Below are 18,398 nucleotides of genomic sequence, written 5' to 3' on the forward strand. Positions count from 1 at the left end.
ATAAATTCTTCATTTTCTGGGAAAAATTAGGAATGGAGAAAATTAGTTTTTAGTTTGACTCCTTTTCTAAGGAGGTTTCTAAATAAATCACCTGGAGGGGCGCCTGGGTGGCACAGCGGTTGGGCGTCTGCCTTCGGCTCAGGGCGTGATCCCGGCGTTATGGGATCGAGCCCCACGTCAGGCTCCTCCGCTATGAGCCTGCTTCTTCCTCTCCCACTCCCCCTGCTTGTGTTCCCTCTCTCGCTGGCTGTCTCTATCTCTGTCAAATAAATAAATAAAATCTTTAAAAATAAATAAATAAATAAATAAATAAATAAATAAATCACCTGTAAAGATTCAAGTTATGAATGTTTTTAAACCAAGAGGTCTTTGTAATGTGTTGCTTTTGGTTCCCAGGTCCAGAATTCTCCACGGTGAAGTTTCCCGCAGCAGGCTAGGCACTGTTAGCAGCTGCCCTAGGTTTGCTGGGGTGGAGATGAGGAGAAAGAGAGCTGAGAAGCTGGCCTTCCTGAGGGGTTTCTATATGCCTGGCACTATCTTTGAGGGACTTAATTGGGATAATAGATGGGAAGCACCATTTTTTTTTAGAGGGGAAAGTAAAGACTCAGAGATTCCCTTGTCCCAGAGTCACATAGCAGATAAATGTCAAGTTTAAACCCAAGTCTGTCTCAGGGAAAAAAAAAAAAAAATCACTTAAATAAATACAACATAATTTAAGCAAAGGCAAAAAAAATAATGCACCAATATTTTGGGAAAGACAACAATTATTATTTAAGGTTTGCTACCTATAGAAGGAAACAGAAAGCCAATAAGCTAAAAAGCCATGGAACAAAATAAAGTGAAGCTGTGAAGAAAGCTCAAATTTATAAATTCTGAATAAGAATGAGGATGAAAGAAGGATGTCTAAAATGTGAAGTCAGAAATATAGAATTATTTAAAGAAATACTGTTTTCAAGCTTGCAAGTATATATAGAAACTTCTCAAAGCATAGGTAAGAACAAGTATCCGGGATGAAAAAAGAAATCCTATATTTTTCCCTCACTGAAGAACACAGATCTTACTTAATTTTGGAAGCAGATCACCACCTGCAAAGAGGATGGTAGTGGGTATTTCTCATTACCCAGAGACTTCTTTTGTCATTTTACCTGGGTGTGAGAAGGCATTGCAAGTCCCCTCCTCCACCTATGTGGACAGGAGCTTGTCTGCAGAACCTACCAGAATAGCCTTCATTTTATTCATCTTCTAAAATATACAGCTTATGTTTTCATTGACATTCCCTTTTGTTTTCCTGTTTTACATTTTACTGATCTCTGCTTTTATCTTTTTCATTCCCTTTGTTCAGCTGACTTTGGATTTTTCTCTTATCTAGTTTTGTAATGTGAAAGCTGAAGTCATTGAATTGAAAGCTTTCTTCTTTTCTCATTATAGTTTAGTGCTATAAATTTCCCTCTTAGTACTCTTTAGTCACATCCCACAAATTTTGGTATGTTGTGTTTTCGTTTTCATCCAGCTCAAAATATTTTTTCCCAATATTTTTAATAGACTTTACTTTTTAGACCAGTTTTAGGCTCACAATAAAATTGACCAGAAAGTACAGAAATTCCTTATATACTCCCTGTCCAGCCCAGCCCCCACACACATACACACAGCCTCCCCCACTATCAAGATCTCCTAGCCAGATGGTACATATAATAGGTAAGCCTACATTGACACATCATTATTACCCAAAGCTCACAGTTTACATTAGATTTCACTCTTGGTGTTATACATTCTATGGGTTTGCACAAATGTATAATGACAGGTATCCACCATTATAGTATTATACAAATAGTTTCAGTGCCCTAAAAATTCTCTGAGGTCTGCCCATTCATCCCTCCTCTCCCAAGTCCCTGAAAACCACTGATCTTTTTACTATCTCCAGAGTTTCCAGAATGTCATATAATCGAAATCATATCTTCCACTTGGTAACATGCATTTACATTTCTACCATGTCTTCTCATGGCTTGACAAATTCATTTCTTTTTGGTGCTGAATAATATTCCATTTTCTGGATATACCACCATTTATTTATCCCTTCGCCTACCAAAGGACATCTCAGTTGTTTCTAAGTTTTGGCAATTATGAATAAAACTGCTATATGCATGTTTTTCTGTGATTATAACCTTTCAACTTAGTTGGGTAAATACCAAGGAGCATTATGCTGGATTGAATGCTAAGAGCAGATCTAGTTTTGTAAGAAACTGCCAAACTGTCTCTCAAAGTAGCGGTACCATTTGCATTCCCACCATCAGTGAATGAGACTTCTTGTTCCACATCCTCACCAGGCAAAATACTTTTTAATTTTCCTTTGACCCCTTGGTTATTAAGAAGTTGTTATTTAGTTTCCAAATATTTGGGGAATTTCCAGACACCTTTTTTTAATTGGCTTCTAACTTAATTTTACTGTGGTCAGTGAACATACTTTGTATGATTTGGACTCTTTTCAATTTATTGAGACTTGTTTTATGGCTCAGAATATGGTCTACCTTGGTAAATGTTCTTGGCACATGAAAAAGAAAAACTGTTTTCTGCTGTTGTTGGGTAGAATGTTCTATAAATGTTAATTAGGTTGGTAGTGTTAGCCAAGTCTTCCATATCCTGATTGCCTTTCTGTCTACTTCTCTCAGTTATTGAGAGGAGTATTGAAATCTCCAACTATAATTGTAGATTTGTCTATTTCTCCCTTCATTCTATCAGCTTTTGCTCCACTTATTTTGAAGCTCTGTTATTAGGTGCATACACCTTTAGGATTGTTATGTTCTCTTGACAAATTAACCTCTTAATCATTATGAAATAAACCTTTTTAACCCTGTTCTCTGAAATCTATTTTGTCTGATGTTAACATAGTCACTGAGGCTTTCCTTTGGTATGGCATCTTTTTCGATCCTTTTACTTTTAACCTATTTGAGTCTTTATGTTTAAAGTGGATTTCTTGTATGCAGCATTTTATGTAGGCAAGGTCTCATGATTTGTATATAATTTGTCAATCTTTCCTTTTTTTTTTTTTTTTTAAAGATTTTATTTATTTATTCGACAGAGATAGAGACAGCCAGCGAGAGAGGGAACACAAGCAGGGGGAGTGGGAGAGGAAGAAGCAGGCTCATAGTGGAGGAGCCTGATGTGGGGCTCGATCCCGGAACGCCGGGATCACGCCCTGAGCCGAAGGCAGACGCTTAACCGCTGTGCCACCCAGGCGCCCCCAATCTTTCCTTTTAATTATGGTATTACACCATTTACATTTAATGTGATTACATAATTATTTAGTAATCTAGCACCTTGGCATTTGTTTTCTATTTGTCATACTTGTTCTTTGTTCCCCTTTTCCTTTTCCTGTCTTCTTTTGGATTAATTGAATATTTTATTATTATTCTGTCTCCTTTTTTGGCTTATTAGCTATAGTTTTTTGGGGGGAACCTGAGTGGCACAATTAAGTGTCCAACTCTTGGTTTCGGCTCAGGTCATGATCTCAGGGTGATGAGATCAAGCCCTGTGTCAGGCTCTGCACTCAGCGTGGAGTCTGCTTAAGACACTCTCTCCATCTCCCTCTGCCCCTCCCCCTCTCTACAGTAAATAAATCTTTATATATATTATATATATATTATATATATAAGCTATAATTTAAGTGGTTGCTTTAGATTCAATGGTATACATCTATAATTTATATTATACTGTTTCACAAAGCGTGTAAGAATCTTGCAACACTAATTCTATGGATTATGTTAATTCTGGGTTATTTTCAATTTATTATATTTTCTCATTATTTGGGGATGTTTTCTCCTGCTTCTTTGCATACCAGGTAATTGGACTCCAAACAGTATGAATTTTACCTTTTTGGGAACTATATATTCTTGTACGTGTGTGTGTGTGTGTGTGTTTGAGCTTTTCATGTCTTACTTTTAAACTTTAAGACAGAGCCAAAGCAACCTGAATTTTTACACACTGATGAGGCAATAATACCCTTCTGAGTCCTCTACCTAATGTCTCAAACTTTACAGTATATTCCACTGTGCCTGGTGGAAACATGAACTATTCCCAACCCTGTGTAACATCAGAGGATTGTTCTGCCCATCTATTAGGTAACTCTTTCCTCAGCCTCTGATAGGTTCCTCATATGCTTATACTTATCAATACTTAGCTGAAGACTTGGGGAAGACCCCGTTCAGATCTCCAGAGCTTTCCTGTAGCATTCTGTCCTGCAAACTCTAGCTATCTTGGACTCACCAAACTCCCAACTCTGTCTCTTCAATTCACAGAGACCTCTAGGCTCTACTGGGTTGCCCCTCATGTCATGGACACTCTCTAGGCAGTAAGCAAGGGCCAGAGTTTGTTTTCCTCTCTCTCAGAAATTATTGCCTTGTGCTGGCTCTTGTCCAATATCTGAAAACTACTGTGTTTCCACCCCCTCCCCATTGTTTAAAGGGGGAAGTTAAATCTGGTCTGTTACTTCACTTGGCCATAAGCATAATTTGGTCTTTTCATTTTAAAGAGCAAAGGAGGCCTACACTTTTTGTATAGGAAGGTTAAAATTTAGGGGTTTCTTTTGGTACTGGTTGGGCCAAAGAATCTATGCCTAAGGATGTTTATTTTTTATGACATTTCTTAAGTTCTTTATTTAGCATCTTTAGGAAAATAAACCAACTTCTTCTAAGGTATAAAAGATAATCCTCTTGGAGTAAAAAGAATGCAAGAAGAGTCATGCATCAACTGATAGAAAACTTAACCCTAGGGACAAACCCAAGGCTATATCTAAGACAACAGGGTTCTCAGGATTTGTGTGAAAGGAAGCCTACTTAGGAGGGTTTGTTTGATCACTCTTCAGAGAGTGAGTGAATTCAAAACAGGGAATGAACAAACAAGACTAGAATGATTGGGATATCATACAGAAAAAGTGAATGTCTCATTTGAAGGTGATTTGAGACACTGTTCGCAAGAGTTGGGATATCAGGACTCAGTGTCTACAAATCACATATATTACCTTTTATAATCAGGGCGAGAGAGAAGAAATGAGGGAAAATGCAAAATAGAAATGAGTGATTAAAGAAATTTCTGTCTAATGGGGCATTTGTAAAAGAGAACATTTGTTGTTTAACCCAAAAGCCATTTGAAACTGACTTCTCACTGCCATCTCCTCCTACTATAGAAGCTGAAAAGTGAGATACTCACTTTTGCAACATCCATTAAATATAGGGAGGCAATGTTGTGGCCAGTTAGGTACGTGGAGAAATCTGCTGGAGGGCCACTGGGCAGATTTCCTTTGCTGCCAAAAGAAGAAAAGTCCTAATTAGTACTACCCTTCCCATTTTCCACCTTCTTCTTTGCCTTGAACTTGGATAACATGACTGGTATTGTGGCAGCCAACTTGAAACCAAAAAATAGATGAAAATCCATTCCTCTAAGAAGGGCAGAAGAGGAATAAAAAGAGCCTGGGTCCTTCTTGACATTTTGAACAGTTGGACCAATGCCAACTCCCTTACACTGAACTTCCATTTTTTAGGTCATTATTTGTTCAGCTTTCTCAAACTTAAAAGCTAATTCCATTCCTTGCTGATACAGAAGCAAAAGGTAAATTGGCAGGGCTGCACTTTGTTCGTCTGCACATTGAAGACAAGTTAGTCCAGTCATAATGACCAAACACACTGGGAATAAGAGAGGCAAGGTGGCTAATATCCATGACCCATTCCTAATGATTCTTTGACATTTGTTTTACATGCTTGTACCTAGAAAGATTGTTTAAATTGGTGGAAACTGTCCACTGAGTATAGTATCGGGAACTAAACTACTCCTCCAAGTGACACACAAAAAAGAGAAGTCTGGGTAAAACAACAAGACTTGAGAAGAGGGGAAAAGAGAATTGGTGTCCTGTTTTTCCAGGTAAGGGAAGGGAAACGGAGAAGCCGAGTAACAAACCTCCTCAGTTACTGATGCAGAAATCTTCAGAGGGGATTCTGAGCAAATTCTTGATCCACCTTAATTTTCTCCTCCTCATCCTTCAACTTGCCATGAGGAATTAAATGTGAAAAATGAGTACTTCTTTTCCTGAACTCCTTGAAAATGAAGAAACACACACAGATAATCCTTGAATAATACAGATAAAAACTGTAATACCACACACAGAACAAATTATAAGAAACATAAAAACACAGACCTATAGAAAATAAATGTGAAAACCCAGAAGAAAGGAAATGTTTCCTACAAAATATAAATTATCAGAATTAATCCAAGAAGTGAATATTTTGAACCAAAGATATTAGAAAAGAAATTAACAATCCTACCTCTAAAAAAGAAGGCCCCGGGAACAAAGGATTTCTCAGCCAAGTTTCCTCTAATCTTTAATATATAATTTCAACGATCTCTTATTTAAACAAATATAAAGTATAGGAAAAGATGAAAAGCTCCCCAATTCATTCTATGAAACAAGTATTGCTTTCTAAAAATGTTTTATTCAAGTATAATATACATACAGAAAAGTGTACATGTAAGTGTAAATTAGATGTATTTTCATGAACTAAACAATCCAACATAAACAAGCACCCAGATAAAGAAACAAAATATTACCAGCACTGCAGAAGTCCCCCTCAGACTCCCTTTCAGCCACTATCTCCTCCCCTACCTCTCACTGAAGATAACCACTCTCCTGACTTCTAACAGTTAACATAGATTAGTTTTGCCCATTTTTGACTTTATATAATGGAAAGCATACAGTATTCTTTTATAGCTGCCTTTTCAGGCTCAACATAATGTTTCTGAGATTCATCCATATGTTGCATGTACTTATAAACCGTTCATTCTCATTGTTGTATAATATTCCATTGTATGAATACCAAAATGTATTTATCCATTCCATAGTAGATAGACTTTTAGGTAGTTTCTGGTTTGAAGCTATTACTAATAATGTTGCTATAAACATTCTAGAACATATCTTTTGGTGTACATTTGTATGCATTTTATTGGGTATTTGCCCGGAAACAGAATTACTAGATTTCATATGTTCACTTTAGTAGATTCATCCAAACGGTTCTCCAACATCTTGAATAAATTTGCATTCTCACTGGCAGTGGGTGAGCCTTCTGATTAGTCCCACGTTTTGTCAACCTGCATAATTTTTTACACCTAATAAAAAGTCCACTGAAGAAACCTATAGACCAATCTCACTTAGGAATATGCATGCTGCAGTTCTAAACAAAATATCAGCAACTGGAAAACTGATTTATAAAAGAAAGAATAGCACATAATGACCAAGTAGGTTTTATTCCAAGGAGACAAGAGTGGCTTAATGTCAGCAGCTCCACAAACAATCTAGTTAGTCACCAGATAAAAGGACAGTAACACACAACCACATCAAAAGAAGCTGAAAAGGCATCTGACAAAATTCAGCAGCTATTTCTAGTAAAATCTCTTGGTCAAACAGGAAAGAATTTATTTAAATTAGATTATTTACCAAATAGCAACACAAATATTCAAAATAGCTAAATATGCAAACTATTTCAATTAAAATCAATAGCACTCAGAGATGCCTATCACCATTATCACTTAACACTATAATGGGGTTTCTAGACAATAAAGATTCTGAGAAGAAAAGAATCTTTCAAACACTGGGGAAAAAAAACAAGTTATTTTTGTGATTTTGTGAGCGTTAGTGTCATTATATTTGTGACTGTCATCATTATAGTCCTAAAAATCCCAAGAGACTGTAGTGAAAACTTCTGGAATTAATGAGAAAATTTAGTAACTATAGATAATAAATGTGTTGTATACAAGGTAAGAGCACACACACACACAAATAAGCTTTTTATTTATAATAAGCCTTTAGAAATGGAAATGGAAAAAAATCCATTCTCAATAATGACCAAAGACTAAGAAACGAGATTACATGTAGTTAAAAAAAAAAAAAAAAAAAAGACACAGGACTTAAGTGAAGAAAAGTCTCAAATCTCAAGCTTACTAATGATATAGACAGGATCTGAGCAAACAGAAAATGATACAATTTTGTTAGTTCTTAGAAGACAATATCATATGTCAAATTTCCCAAAATTAATCTTTAAATTTAATGCAGTTTCAACCCCTAATTGGATAAAATGATCACAAACTTCAAATGTCTGATAATAGCCACGATAGGCAGTAAAAAGAACAGTAGCCAGGAGTGTGGGGTGGGACAAAGCTCTGCCTGACCATTTTATAAAGCCACTGTGTGCAAACATAGAGTCACTGTAATTAAGTGCATGATACTCTAAGCGAAACAGCATAGTATAGTGAGAAATCTCATTCTATCTGAAAAATTAATATATGACAAAGTTGGTATTTTGTTTCATTGGAAAAAGACAATTTGGTAAGAAGTGCTGGAACAATTGGCAACCCGCTCGGAAGAAAGTAAAGTTGGATCCATAGCTTGCATTCTGTACAAAAACAAATTCCAAATGGAGTAAAGACAAATATAAAAAAAAAAACCCACTAACAACAAAACCCAAGAATAAAATGGATAAGCCATTCTAGGAGACTACACATGCCACCCAGCGGTGAACAGAATACTTTGAAATTTTTACATATTTACAAATGTCCATGTTTTATAAAAAATATACTTGAGTATATACTAATATAAAGTTTTGAATGGGAAAAGGTATAAATATGGTAAACAGACAAATTAGTTTGGAAAAAATTTGCAAATAATATGAAGTGTTTACATATAATGTAGAAAGAGCACTTACAATTTTTTTTTAAAAAGACAGTGCACAGATGGGCAAAATGTTAACAAAAAATGAAGTGAATGAAAAATTAAAAAAAACGAATAAAAATTTAAAATGTGAATAAAAAGATACAAATATGCAATTCACCTTAAGAGTGAAATCCAAAAGGCTAAATTTTCTATGGAAAAAGTATTTAATAATATTAGTGGTCAATGGACAACTAAGAGTTGGAAAAACTTTGCAACCAAGGGTAGAAAGGCTTAATAATGTGTAATATACAAAAAACCTATGAACTAGTTAAATTAAAAGATAAAAAGGCAAACACAATAGAAACATGGACATAAGTGTAAAGATATAAATAAAAATATGAATATTTGTGGTAGACAGAATTCTAAGATGGCCCCATGATCTTTGCCCCTGGTGTTACTCCCATGATAATGCTACTTTTACCAAGCAAAGGGAGTTTGCGGAAGTAATTTAAGGTTACTAACCGACAGACCTTAACATACAGAAATTATCTGGGTGGGCCTACTCTAGGCACATGAGCCCTTTAAAAGCAGAGAGTTTTCTCTGGCTGATAGCAGAAGAGAAAACACAGAGTCAAGTAGGAGAAGGATCTGATGAGTCCTTGCTAACCTTGAAGATGGCCGGCAGGGGGCGGGGTGGGGGAGCGTTACATACAAGGACTGGAAAGGAACCTCTAAAAGCTGAGACAAGAACCTCTAGCTAACAGTCAGCAAGGAAAGAGAGACCTCCATATTACAACCATCCTACAATTGTAAGGTTTGAAATTCTGCCAACAACATGAATGAGCCTGGAAGTGAATTTTTCCCCCAGATCTTTTAGTCAAGAGCCAAGCCTGGCACACACCTTCGTTTCAGCCTTATCGGACACTCAACAGAGAGCCCAGTCAAGCCCACTTGAAGTTCTAAACCACATAACTATGAAATAATAAAACGGGTATTGTTTTAAGCTGCTAAATTTGTGGTAATTTGATACACAGCAACAGAAAATGAATACAAAAGGTAATTTAATTATGAGTGAAATCCAAATAACCAAAGAACATATGAAAAGTTATGCAGATTTACAGTAATCAGGAAAATGCAATCAGGAAAATAATATGGAGAAATCACTGTACACACCATGTCGTGTTTGTTTGTTTTTTTTTTAATGCTACAACAGCTATTGCTAGTGGATATAAAGAGTAAGGGTATTTTTATACTGTACATTTACTGATGAAAATATAAATTGTTCCAGCCTTTTTGGAAAACAATGTCAATACTTATTTAAAAATTTTAAATCTACATATCTCTCAACCCAGCAATCCTACTGCAGGGACTCTATTCCATAGAAGTGAAACTATCCTGGTCATGAATAGTGCACAGGCACAATTACCATAATAGTGAAAATCTGGTAGCAAAGTAAATGCCCACTGATTATGAAGAAGTTTAAGCCATCATCATTAGAGTATTCATCATTAAAAAGAATGAAATAACAGCTATAAGACAGACTTGGAGGAATTTCAATCACATATGGTTGGATGAGGAAAGATGCAGAGGACATGTATTATCTCATTTATTTAAAGCAAGAAGATCCACCAAAAAAATCTCATTTCATTTATATAAGATTGTGTGTGTATATTAAGTAATGTAAAAGAAAACTATATATGTATAGACTTATAAGTTGCTCAAAATATAATTAAATTTTAAAAGCAAGTTGCAGAGAACATGTAGAACAAAAGTCCATGCAGTATTTGTGTACACACACTGGTATGAACAAGAACAGAGGTACATATATCACACTATTACTACAAGGGGGGTGGGAGTGAAACGGTATGGTGGGATATGATGAATACTGCCTCCGTGTGTCTTCATTACTTATTTATTGCTCCTTTCTGTTGCTCTTTTTAAGTTTTTATTTATTTAGGTAATCTCTACAGCCAACATAAGGCTCAAACTTACAACCCCAAGGTCAAGCGTAGCACAGTCTTCCAACTGAGACAGCCAGGTCCCCCTTGTGTTGCTTTTAATTAATTGTATTAATTTCAATTGTATCACTTTTTACGTCTAAGAAAAATCATCTCCTTTCCCTTTGTTTATCCTTAACACTTATCACTCATATTCTGTATTTTTTACCTATATCATTTGTTGTTTTCCCCAGCTGGAATGTAAGCCACCTCAGATAAAGGGTTTTGTCTGTTTGATGCTGCACGCCAGTGCCTAGAATAGCCTGGCACATGGCAGGCACTCAAATATTGAGGAAAGTAACATTTTATGGATAACTTTTAGGGCTACTCTTGATGTTCATGTTAACCTTATTTCTCCTAAATATCTGATATTCTTGAAGTTATCAGGAGTGTGACAGAATTACGTGACAAAAAGTGTGAATTCAAGGAGTGAATAATAATTACTTGTTGGATGTTTATTACTGCCCAACATTTTATCAGGTGTTTTGTGTCTATTATCTCATATCAATCTATCAGGCAGGTCTATAATCTCCTTCTCACAGATGAAAAACCAACTCATAAGAGTTAGCCTAATTAAAGTTTCACTGACAATAAATGTCCTGTGTCCAGGCCAAAACCCTGTTCCTTTCTTTGTGCTGGTACTGATCTTAAAAGAATCATATTTTAATAATTAAAAAAGAGATAATAGTTCCTACATAATACATAGGTTTAACATTGAGATTTAATTGAATATTTCATACACAATTCACTACTCTGTTGATGATTTTATCAATGATGTAAGTCATTTGATTGTTATATATAAATAGTCTGTCTCTAACTTGTTGACTATTTTACTCCTGAAGCCATTGAGCTCTGCAGCTCAAGGCCGCTAGCCACCTGGGCCCTGGGAGAGTGGTAGCAGCAAACTGAGACAACACAGAGCTCTTCTGGGGAGAGTTAATAAACATTTAGATAATTACCATCAAATGTTCTACACAAAAAGCAGCCCTGAAAACATCCTGAGGGATTTGTCCTAGATTCTTCAAATTCAAGGTACGCTCCCCAGAGGAATGTCTTTCTTGACAATCTTCTGCGGGGAGGAACTTCCTACTTCTTTGGGAAAAAAACACCCCAGCCAGTTAGGAATAGCAGGACCGTCTGAGGGTCACGAGGAAAGAGTGGTGGACCTGGCCTGGGCCCAAGACAGTCCTGGCAGGTTGAGGTTCCAGACTGCATCAGCGGCCCCACAGGGGAGTAGAGGCCAGTGGGGTGGTGCTGCGGAGGTTAGGGAAAGAAGGGGCACCTTTAAAGGGTTCAGATACGTCTCGTTGTCACCCACAGGCTCAATTCCAATGCTGGCAGGACTGGAAGTGCACAGCAGCGGGAGGGTGATGCCTTTGGCATTCTATTGCCACCTTCCAGGTGAGGTCCCAATTCCTCCCTAATTAGAGTACACACCTCAATCTTGGGATCAGCTTCACAGATCTAAGTACATTTGAGATTGGATAGGGACTGGCAGAGATTACTATTATTTTTTTTTTGTCTTTGAAAATCCGGATAGATTTAGAATTTTGAAAATGTGCTGATTACTCACCCAACAAATAGTTATTGAGTATTTTTTATATGATAAGGCACCAGGAGAGGTGCTAAGGGGAATATAAAAAAAAAATGAGGAGCTTATAGACATTGAAGCAAACAAATAATCATTAACTGTTTTTAGTTTGTTAGGTGACAGTAAGTAATACTTAATATGTAAAGTCTGAGTTGAGGATGGGGTATAATGGGTATAAATTCATAATAAAACTCATCACTACCTGCTCCCCATACCACAAAAAAATCTACAAAATTTTGAAATATATAAAATAAACGTATCACATCTTCCTTGCTAGTCTTTGCACTTCCAAAATAATTTTTAAAAATCACACAAAATAAAATTTGTGTTGATCTGCAGAAGCAAGCTGTATGTAACTTGCATACATCAAGGACAGAAAACTGCATGGATCACTAACTTTCAATTTCAAAAGTAAAATCATTTCTGCCTCCAGAAAGCAATGATGTTCCTAAGGAGAAGAAACAATCTGCTTGCAAGGTTTTGTTTTTTTTTTTTAATTGGAATCATTAGATGTGTATTCCCAAGTATTGTAGGATATGAAAAATAGGAGCTTATTGTCTTGCTTGTTTAAAAGGCTGACCAAAATGAGTAAAACAAAGCCTGAATGTTTTAGAGCTGGGAGAAAGCCTTTCTTCTGACCCTGAGATCTACAAGGAAACTGAACAGGTACTGTTTCACTGAAAAACACAGTTTCCATTTAAATAAATTAAGTGGCATTTTAGCTGGATGTGCATACTTTCAAAACTCACGAATGGCAATTGGCAGAATCTAACCTTAACGCTGATAGCTCTGACGGGACATTGCTAATTAACATTATTAACATGGTATACATGTTAATTTTAACATGTATGAAATACACAAGTCTTCCATGTTGATCTGCAAACTATGTACAACCATAGTGCTTTTCCAGGCAGTCAAAATACGGAGACATTTACCACTTGTCTACATAGGAGTTGAGTACTGTATCAGGAGTGTTATTCATAAATGACTGTCAAAACATGTGAGACCAATGAATTTTTTTTCTAAAATACATACTGAATGAAATTATTCCAACAGGATATTCTGAAATACATGGGCTCAAAAGTCTGTAGAAAAATACACAAATATATTTTTAAATGCTTTTAAAAGCACAGTCAAAATCATTCAAAACAGACCTCATCCTATAAAAATAATTCTCTAATCTTTTCGTGAGATTATCACGTGAGATTGGCCACATGAGAACATTTCTTACATGTCTGGTCTTCATTCTGACATATGCAAATGACACAACATCAACTGGGCCTACGTTATTATGGCTTCCTAAAATATCATAAAAACTATGTTGTCTGACACTTTACCAGGGGCTCTAGGGTACTTTTGATGTAAAAATCTTTAATTTAGGTAACAGGGACCAATGACAAACCAGAATTGGAACCATTTACTTTTGTAGGTCAAAAGATCTCAGTGGTCATCGTTCCCAGCCATTTAAAGAGAAAGAAGGACAATGGGTGGTGGGTCAGATTGCAGAGCTGGTGGCTTTTCCTTCCTGGGATGGTGCTTCTTTCCCCACACTTTCACCCAAGTTAGCCAGCACCCAAAGTAAACTTTCTGATGAGATTTCTTTTGCTCTAATGTAAGTTAATCTTGTTTATTGGAGAAAAATTACTGCCTTGGTCCCACTTCCATCAGGAAGTAGCTAAATGTCAGTATACTTATACATTTCGGCACATCTAAGTCACAAGCTGCTTGTTTTTACAACTCATACTTAACATAAAATTTTACTTTCTGGGGTGCCTGAGTGACTCAGTCGGTTAAGTGTCTGACTTGATTTTGGCCCAGGTCAGGGTCAGGAGAGCAAGCCCCAAGTCCTCCACGCTTGGCAGGGAGTCTGCCCCTCTCTCACTCTCTCTCTAAAATAAACAAACAAATCTTTAAAAAAACTTTTTTGCTTTCTATGCAGTTTTTTTTTTTAATTAAAGAAAGTTTTTTAGTTTGGGAAGTTTCATTTGTGAATGATGGGTTTCCCTTACCATTACCCTTAATTTGATGATGCTATTATATGAGGTAATTCAAAAATATCTTTGGTTTGAGGTTGGAGATTGGGAAGCTGGTGTACATACTGGATCTTATGAGAGCACGGAAAACTTTGGCACATGAATTAAGAATACTAATTCTAGTATTCCAAGTGCTATTTAACAGATGTTTTACTGTGGGTCCTCCTTTACATTACTGGATTAATTATCTCTTTAAAGAGGCACACAGGGAAAGTCAATGTGGAGTTAGCATCTGGACCAGCCTTCAATGTAAGGTGAATGGCTAAATCATCAAGGACAAGAGAATTTTCTACAAAACAGGCCCTTCCCGTTAGCAGGATATTGCAGATTTTGTTCACTCAAATAGATCCTCCAAGTCTGACTGAGGCCAGCATTACCTTTAGTCTAATTACACAAACAGGATTAAGAAAGGGCTTAGGGTTGTAGGATCTAAGTGAAACAAAGAGTATTTTCTGTAGGGTGGGTTTTGAATTGTTTGGTTTTGAAAGTACACAAACTATACTAAATTAAAATCTGTGTTCCAGCAAATATGGATTTGTTTTCAGACCTGCAGGTCAATGCTTCCCCATAAAACTGGAGTGTCCTGATCATTGTAAGCAACAGGTGTAACTAAGAAGTAACAACTGGAAGGACGCGTCATAGTTACAGTGATTGGGTTAAATAGTGATGCCAGATTCCTAAGTTCCTGGGGACTACCCTAGGTGCCAGAACAACTCTGGGAAGGTCTTGGAAAATCCAATGCAGGTCAGAATACCACCCTGGGGTACCCCAGAGGGTCCATCAAATGTCTCAGTTCTTATTAAAGGGGACAAAAGGGATATTTCTGACACTACTGAAAAATGTGTCCATGACAAAGGATATAACACTCATTACTACAGAAGCATACAAAACATCAAAGCACAGCAGATAGTTTCAAGGACACTCTTAGATTCCACATAACATTATGGCTTCAGATTGGAACAAAGAGATTGTGAGTTGTGGGCAGAGAAAGCCTTTGAAAAATAATGTTGATTTGAAAAAGCAAGGGGGAAGGTTTATGTTTGTTAAGTAGCCAAACAAAAAATAAAAACACATTAAATTTATAAGTGTATAATTTTTTAAAAATATGTAATTGAACACTTGAAAAAATATACATGTGTCCCTGAAAGTATTACTGACCCAATCTTATCGGGTATTTTAATTTTACTGGCTTTCCAAAGGTTCAAACTCCATAATGATAAATTTCTCTACCGTACTCACAATCAATAATTAAGACTGGTTCATTACTTTGGACTCACATCTACTTTGTCTAATACTCCTTTTATTTCTCTGCATGCCTCTCCTACCCCTACCCCCACCAAAAAGACAAAATCAAGATGTATTATTTTAACTGCAAATCCACTAGATTCCAAAATATTTCAATTCATGAGACACCTATAGCACATTATCTATATTTGTACACTTTATTTAAAAACAAATAATACACTTAGAGCCACCAAGAAAAGATATCTTAATTAGCTTATCCATACCCTGAATTTACAAAAGAAACTTCTTGCACCACAAAAATTAGCATTTGGATTAATTTACATTAATTGATATAACTGAATTTAAAAATACCTGAAGATCAAACAATCTGGTTCAGGGCTCACCAGCTGGGGGGTGGGGAATCGGGGCTGTGGAGAAAAGGAGTCACTTAGGAAACTGGACTGATGATGCCCTGAAGTCAGCACTAGTAAACTGAAGTTGAGAAGACATAAAAGTAACCAGTAGATTTCAGGATTACAAAGAAGTGGTTCCTCCTAAAAACAGATATTAGATGGAATGGGTGTAGGGGAGATCTCTTAATTTGGATTGAAAAAAGTGTGTGGAGAGGGGGGTTGTATTTGTTTCTCACAAGAGGCAAACTTCAGCCAAACAATGAGAAGAAAGCAGGGAGGGAGGTATGTGGTAGACTGAAGGCTTTCTGACTGCTGATAATACCGAATTTAGCAGATCTGTACAACTAAAATACCATTCTCTGAGACATTATCAGAAAGGAGCTAACAACCAGGGAAAAATCATTCTACATTAACAAGGCACTCACTGGTTCACAGCCTGCTAAAAATCCAGGCAGACATTAAAGTTAATCTAAATTAAAATGAACTTTCTAGTTTGCATCAGAGGGATGACAAGCATGTTGTCCCAGTTAAACCAAATGTAAAGGTTGACTAGCAAAGATCCAGAAAATTCTGACCCCTAAGTACCACTTTAGGAATACTGCTAGAATAAAGAAGTGGAATCTAGGGATCTCTGTTTGGCCTAAATTTGCTTTTTTGTTTTGTTTTGTTTTTTAAGATTAAGAACAAAAACAAAAATGGAACAAATTCAAAAACAAAACTGATGCAATCTGTTAAATACTTTGTCAATCTGGTCGTCCCTGACACTGACATGGAGGTCCAGCTGGATGATGGATATGGCCAATTAAAAAACTTTCAGTGTTGAAAGTAAAAATGATTCAAATCATTTACCAATGGCCTGTCCTTTGTTTTTAAAGATGGACATGTTTTCTGGACCTTCCCCTAAAAGGAACTTCTGGAATTGATACATTTCACAAAAATATACATATAATTTCTATCAGCTACTACTTTTGTACAACCTGAATCCCAGTGTCAACACATAAAGTACTACAATTATATAAATAACTAGACAAATAACATAGTAACAAAGGCAACTTCTGAGTAAATAAAATTAATGATTATGTACTTAATAGCCTTGAAACAGCTTTCAAAGAATAAAGTAAGCTGAAGAAAACTGTACTTAGAGCTCTTTTTCCATGTAAATTCAGTAACAGTTTGGCTCTTGGTTGAAAATATTACAGACATATACTAACCAGAGATTAACTATATCCACTCACTATCAACCTTGACGATAAATTTTAAGCAGTTCTTTCAAAAGAAAACCAAAACTCTTAAATCTTTCAATCTGATTTGTGACATCTTAGTTCAATATAACTTAAATGACAAAGCCTGAGAAAAGCACCAACATAGATTTTTTAATTGCATCCAATCATCATTTTCAGATGTCATAAAGATTTGCTTTAGTTAAAATGGCAGCAATGACAAAGAGGTAGATATGAAAGATGTCATTTAAACACTATTCTTAGGTGGTATTTTAACTAGTTCAGGTGTTTAATCTAAAAATAATTTTTCCTAGTTGAATCTTCATCACATAAGAATTTCATGACATGCTCTTATGTGGGAGGGAAATATATGAAGTCCTAAAAAAGAGGGCCTTTAAAAATTACATTTTTAAAAAATTAATTTACTTAGCGAACATTTAAGAGATCCCATCATTTTGGTGAACGAATAATTTCTCCTTTTACCTGAACTTGACTACAGTGAAAACATAGTTATTTTCCTCTCTACTGAAATTTCTAGGAATTCACATTCAAAATCCTTGGAAAGTACAGGTGGTGCTCAGAAGAGCACAAAGACAACGCATGAAATGTCCCCTGAAATCCTAGAAGTTGAGCAGATACACTGAAGACATTGATGGTCACAAATCAGGACCGTCACAGATTGGCACGCACGCACACACACACACACACACACACACACTCTCTCTCTCTCTTTTTCTCTCTCTCTCTCTCTCTCCCCCCCATAGCCCTCCCACCCCCCAACTCAATCCTCATCCTCACTGTAAGGCTGCATTTGTATTTTATTTTAAAGGCACCTCTCATTCTCTAGCTATTGCCTTCTTGATGATTCTGTTTTGTTAAAAATCCTGAATGTTCAATGGAAATAGTTCAGTACTGAGAATGGAATATTTTTCAATTCACATTTGAATAGCCAGGTTTTCTTACATTCAGATTTTAATAAACTAGAATGACAGTCTTTAAAACAAGCATGCTAGCCTATAATGAATATAATATATACAGTAATTTAAACATTTAGAACTATATATTATACTGCAAAAGCAAACAGCACAACACTCATCATACTCATCATTACCTGCGGTGTACACACTACCTCTAAAAACAAAAATACAAAACAGTAAAATGCACCTATGGTTTATATATATATACATATATATGTATATGTATATATATATATAGTCTACATATATTATAT

At 36.0% G+C, this 18,398-nt stretch overlaps 1 long non-coding RNA gene across 1 annotated transcript; it reads right to left on the reverse strand.

Annotated features, from left to right (window-relative positions):
- Nucleotides 1-398: 398 nt before the first annotated feature.
- On the reverse strand, nt 399-18,372 carry LOC103671581. Its single transcript, XR_570968.2, has 3 exons — nt 5,947-18,372; nt 5,203-5,296; nt 399-464 (listed from the first exon to the last, which is right to left on the reverse strand). It is a non-coding gene; the product is annotated as an uncharacterized LOC103671581 (long non-coding RNA).
- Nucleotides 18,373-18,398: the final 26 nt, after the last annotated feature.

This window comes from Ursus maritimus, unplaced genomic scaffold, assembly GCF_017311325.1.
Source record: "Ursus maritimus isolate PB19 unplaced genomic scaffold, ASM1731132v1 scaffold_6, whole genome shotgun sequence".
NCBI lineage: Eukaryota > Metazoa > Chordata > Mammalia > Carnivora > Ursidae > Ursus > Ursus maritimus.